This window comes from Cyanistes caeruleus, chromosome 1 (genome assembly GCF_971803275.1).
Source record: "Cyanistes caeruleus chromosome 1, bCyaCae1.hap1.1, whole genome shotgun sequence".
NCBI classification, from domain to species: domain Eukaryota; kingdom Metazoa; phylum Chordata; class Aves; order Passeriformes; family Paridae; genus Cyanistes; species Cyanistes caeruleus.
In genome coordinates this window covers 134,637,061-134,643,060 of record NC_141701.1, presented here as the reverse complement: position 1 = coordinate 134,643,060, position 6,000 = coordinate 134,637,061, and positions in this window count along the sequence as shown.

Genomic DNA, 6,000 nt, shown 5'->3' with positions numbered 1-6,000 from the left:
ATTATGATAATAATTTGATTTGCCTCAACATAGCTATTAAATGGTTACAGGGAGATTGATTGTAGTGTTATGAAGTATTTCACATTTATTGGTTTTATGAGAGAGATTCAGAATATAAACAGGTTTCATGACTATTCTTAACTGGAATATTTGAATATATACCCTTCCATCTCTGCAACACTCAGCTTGCTGTGGAAATTTTTGGCAGAATAGAGAATTCTTTGATTTTCCAGCCCTCCTTATCACAACACGTTGCTGTATTGCCAGGACTATAACAATGAGGACATGGTTGCATAAACCACAGGAGACAAATGCCCAGAATAAGGCACTATAATAAATGAAAAAAGGTGTAGCATGTTATGAGCCTGACCTGTTACTGATAGATCTCAGTCAGAAAATTTCACTCTCTAAATTTCAGAGAGGATCAGTCCCATGACATGTAGGAAATGTGGATATTAGCTCCGATTCTGCCTCTTACCAGTCACTCTACTAATTAGCAGCAAGACATGGTGCTGGTAACTTATGGCTGCTGTGTAGCTTGAATATAGGAGTGTCTGCAGTGTCTGTGCCTGGGCTGCCAAATCCCATTGCAAGTCCTCTGTTCATTCACTGTGCCTACTAGAATAACATGTTATGATACTGGACTTCCAAAGAATATATTAACTTCCTGACTCTCTATAGTAATACCATACAGCTGGTTCAAATAAACATTCCAGGCCAGTGCATTTTTCATCTTGAAAAAAATAGCAATCCCAAAGAAGTTTTGTATTTATTCAATGCTTACTGTCATTGCCTTTGACACCAAGAGCAAAATTAATAGTTAAAAAAAATGGAGTTACTCTCTAGGCCTTTGCATTGATTCTCTTCTGTTGTTCTTCATTTATTTTGTTGACCATTGCCGTCAAATAGAGAGGAAAAACTGCTCATGGCATTAATTTTCTTGAGTTATTGCACTGTTCTGTCTCACTAAAACTTTATTGTGTTTTTTTAATACTTTGAATAAAATGTAACTCTTTTTATCTGAACCAGAATCCGTTTAAAGAATTTAGATTGTTCTTGCCTTTACCTACCTATTGTGAAATTTCACTGACATTGATACAGAAACCAGGTAATTGATATATCTACATTAAACTTCTGCATACTATTAAAAATATATTCATCTGTTTCTTTAATGATTCCATTGTCAGTTCATCTATTAAGGCTTTTATCAAAAAAGCTGTTGAAACATGCCTGAGAACCATAGGCAAAGTCATCATATAAATAATGGATATTTTGGCTGGACAAGGACTGTAGTTTTGGTCATAACAGATGACACAATTTTTGTAGTTATATTGTTGTAGATACACTGGCTTTTGGCTTCTGAAAGTGTACACGTGATTAAATAAAGAAGGATTTTGCTCCAAATATTGTTCATCCACAACATACTAATTCCCACCAGAGAAAATGAAATATATCACAGCCTACAGAGCTTCTATTTCTATTTCATATTGCCATTTATTAAGTAATTTTCTTAAGAAAATGCTTAGATGAGCCAGGTTTCTGAGCTGGTTTATTGTAATCTAAGCTGTAATTATGGAAAAATGTATGGATGGAATTATAGAAAATATTGTGCATGTCCATCCTTTTTTTAATGTTTCTTTTTTAAAGAATTTTGCTTTAATTCTTTTGCTAATTATGAATAAAAAAATATATCTTTTCAGTAAGTTGTGGAACTATCAGAGTTATTCAAATACATGTGATACCCAATCTTAAGGAGTTTTCAAAAGCTGGACATTAGTTTTAATCTCTCATCCAAATGGCAAATATGTAAATGGGAATGTATCCCTGATTTCGGTGGGAGCAGGAGTAGGTGTTAGTTTTTCATTATTATACAATACATGAAGAAGGCAATTGTGTATGCAAGACTTACAGTGATGTCAGATCTACATTTTTATATGGTTTGTTATAGTCTGTGACTAACTGGACTCTATGGATATAAATCTGTCTTTGATTAAGATAGATTATTCTGGTGTCCTCTTATAAGATTATTTCACATTAACGGAGTTATCATTGACAAGTGCAGAATCATTCTGATTTATAGTACTATCTGAAAAATGTACACATCTGTGAAAAACGCCAACTTACGTCTGGAATTAAGGGTTAGATGCATGTTCTTTTTATTCTGCCTTTGCATAAAGAAAAACTATTTGCCTGTTACTGGTTCACATAGTCAACGTAAATTTGCTTTTCTCAGACATCTTTACAAAATTTACAGATAAGGTTTTATGACTGGAAGCAGGGGAGCATTGTAAAACTGCAGTATTAGACAAAGTACATAAGAACATTCTGAGCCCCCAAACGCTATATTAAGGTCACACACGTTTTAAATTAGGACCCTCTGTTCTCACTCATAAATGTCTCAAACTTTCAACTTCTGATCTGAAACTTTTGGTGGTTGAATATTGTAACAGTAGCCACTGGAATTAGTAGATACTGACCCTTGTGCCATATGACAGGCTGTATGTAGCTGTTCATAACCCTGGCCAGGTTCATGTGACTGAAGCGAAGAAATTAAGGTTAGCCTGTCACTAGAGCTCCTGCAGGCTGGCACTTTATAATGCAGGTAAAAGTGACTGTGTTTTGAATTGGTCTATCAATACAAAATACTCTTACATAGAGAATATTATCAGATTTAAATAAACTTCTTCCCATTCACATGTCATCAATCATATTCATAAGCATGAGGAAAGCAAAACATAGCCCAGTCTCACTACCAGTGAGTGCCTGAGCATTTCTCTTTTATGTTTTCGGCTCAGATTTTTAAAATTTTTTTTGTATTGTTTCTTTGTTGTTTTTCTTTTGTTCTTACTATCTGCAAGACATGTTACATGACAAGCACTGAGCATCTATTTACATGGAGCATTGTAGGAAATGGAGAGTTATAAATATGTATGTCTGACGATAATATGGAATTCTGACAAAGATATTCCTGTCTGTTTTTTTTGGAATTGACAATACAAAGCTATGATTTATTGAAATAATGATAAAAATAACATTCTAAAAATGTACTAGTTACCGAAATATTCAAAAATACAAAAATGTTTTTAGTCTCAAGTAGAAAAGCTCCTCTTTGAAATATTTGCAGAAAAATAGTCTGCATCTTCCTATCCCTCAAGATCCATTTTCTGCAAAGCTCTTTAAGTGTGAGAGAGGATAGAGTTTCACAACAGTTTATTGCTAGATTTACAGTGCCGGCAACAAAGTCATTCTTAAAAAATGGGATAGACTTTTCCCAGGAATTGATCTCTAGTTATGATAATGGATTATATGAGCCAGACTATGCCTGTGACTACTCCTTACCCAGTAACACTGCTGAAAATGTGTGTGAGATCCTGTCTGGTAAGAGAGAGCTTCTGGGAACCAGCACCCTGACCCTCTGGATAACCCCTCCAGTGGAGCAAGAACACACCAGGGTCATGTTTATGCCTCTCCAGTGACACAAAAGCATCAAGAACCGCCTTCCTAAAGGTGCCATAAGCCAACAATGTCCCTACATTGGTCTGATTGTAGAAAGATTGACCCTTTTGAAAGTACTCCTAACTTGTGTACTTTGAAACAACCATTGTCAAGACTGCTGTTCAGCTTGTGGAAGGGAAATTGTTCAGCTGCATGCTTTGATTTTATTGATTAGATTTTATGAGGTTATCCATTTTCCCTTACATGCCACTTTAGCTGAAATTGGCAGGTTGCAAAACAGACATTTTGGAACTTATATATGTTACTTTAAATAATTTTCAGAAGACAACTGTCATGACAAAAGGTAAAAATAGGCTGAAATGGTTTGGGGCATTAAATTGGGTGGGAATTTTTGTCTCTACTGACTACAATAAGATCATTGTGTCCCAGAGTCTTTATCATAGCACATAACTGATTTATGGAATCTTGCTTCTGTGAGCAGCTGGATCTCACTGTCATTGATATTGTTGCAAAATCCCCTTTTTGTTGTCTTTGTCAGAATCAGGATTTGGCTTCCTAATGCCTGCAGCAGAGAAATTGGGTGGCTCCTCCGAGCCACTGTGGGTGTACAGTGGTTTCTCACTCTTCTTTGTCTCAAAGAGCTTCATCGAGGGCTGCACCGCAGCAGTGAAACTAACAGAGCTCAAAGTGTGAGAAGAGCACACCAAAACTGTACAAATTCACTTCTGAAATTGAAATCCCTTATAAAAGGTGGAAAGATTACAGCTCTCATTCTGGCATGTCTCTTGGGTTGGTCATTGCCTTTGAAGTGACCCTGGCCTTAGATGAAGTTTGCATTGCTCAGTGGTGGCCAGGCGAGATGGGTGGTGCCAGATGGAGAAGGATGAGGAGGAGCCCTGGTGCCGTGACATGCATGGTGGGGGCTGAAGGCCAAACTCTCAGGATGGCCATCATGGCCTGGTGGGTGGGTGCTGGTGGGCACTGCAGGCTGGCCAGGGTGCAGCTCACCCAGGGAGTCCTGTGCTGGTGGCTGTCAGGGTGTGTTCCCAGCAGGGACCAGCGGCTCCGTGTACGGGCAGCTCATCTGCACCTTCCTTATTAGCAAAGCACAAGGTGTGTGAAATCCAAACCCTTCAGTCCCTCCAGCTTAGCGGTTCTGTTTGAAAAACAATTACACAAGATGCCACCTAAGGCAAATCATATAAAATTAAAAGAAAGAGTACAGTGATATATCCTCAAATTTCATGTCGGTAGGAAGTTTTAAAATCCTCAGCCTTCCAGAATTCCTGTGGTTCAGTGCTTGGTCACAGGGGGAGAAAGTACAGTAATCCCACACAGAAATAAATGTGACTGAATCCTGTTTGCTTTCAAATAATTGCATTTATTTACATCAGTTTAACCTCCATTTAAAATGTCATGTATATCTCAGCTAGATTAATGCATGTGAAAAAAATAGCCTCTGTGGGAAGTGTTTTGAGTAAGCAATTTGTTTTGCTTGTAATTAATGGATTCTTACCTAAAGTACAAGTTATAAATAAAAATAAACTAACAGTGAGTGGTAGTTTGCTGCTGTCATTCAAATAGTGGACAGTTGGGTAATTACAGACCATCAAAGAACTGCTGCACTGCTGATTATTATCTTTTAAGAATTTGCCAGCCTTTCATCGTTCAAAAGAAACTTGCATTGAAGTCTTTAAATATACGCTATTAATAAAATAAACCTATTAAGTGGTGTGATGGCTGGTATTTACAGCTCACACAGGGGAACAAGTCACCTTTCCTTTGTTGCTTTGTCTGATACAGAATACCACATTGTGAAATTGGCAGCCAAATCTCATTTAGCCACGTGTATCCGTGTCAATACCGGGGGCTTCATTCGGCAAACATGTAAGCAGCTTGGCTCAGATGAGAAGCTTTGGAGCAGAGTTGGACTGCATCTCTGGAGAAAGTTACTCCAGTGTTTGTAAGGCCAGGTCCTGAAAATGTCAGAAAATCTATGTGCATGAAATTCATATGCAAGCCTTTGAACTAAAACAAAATATCATCAGTGAGGAAGAGGAAGATGTAGCCATAGTTGCATCTGCTCTGAACTAGAAATGCATAGAACTCCTATCACATTTTATACATACACTTATGCCATGTGTTGCTAAGATTTGTTATTTAAAAATCCGTATGAGTAATATCTTAATATGTATTTACAGAATTTAATTTTCAAAACTAAGCTAGATGCTAGGAACAGAATTATTTTTCACAGTTGTGACTCTCCTTCTATCTAATATCAAAATGACCAAAACATACATTTCCACAGTTAAAAGCTGGACTTAGGATGGAAATGATGTTACAGATATCCCTTTCCCTCACAGAGATAAACCCATATTTAATACATCCAAGACTGTGATCCTTGTATTGACTAGAAGCAACATTTGAAGCATAATATTGAAAAACGTGTTGATGCACACAGTAGTGCTGGGGACGATGAACTTTCTGTCTTGGGGGAGGAGGGGACCCACAGTGCAGGGCTGGCTGTGATAGGTCTCCATCACC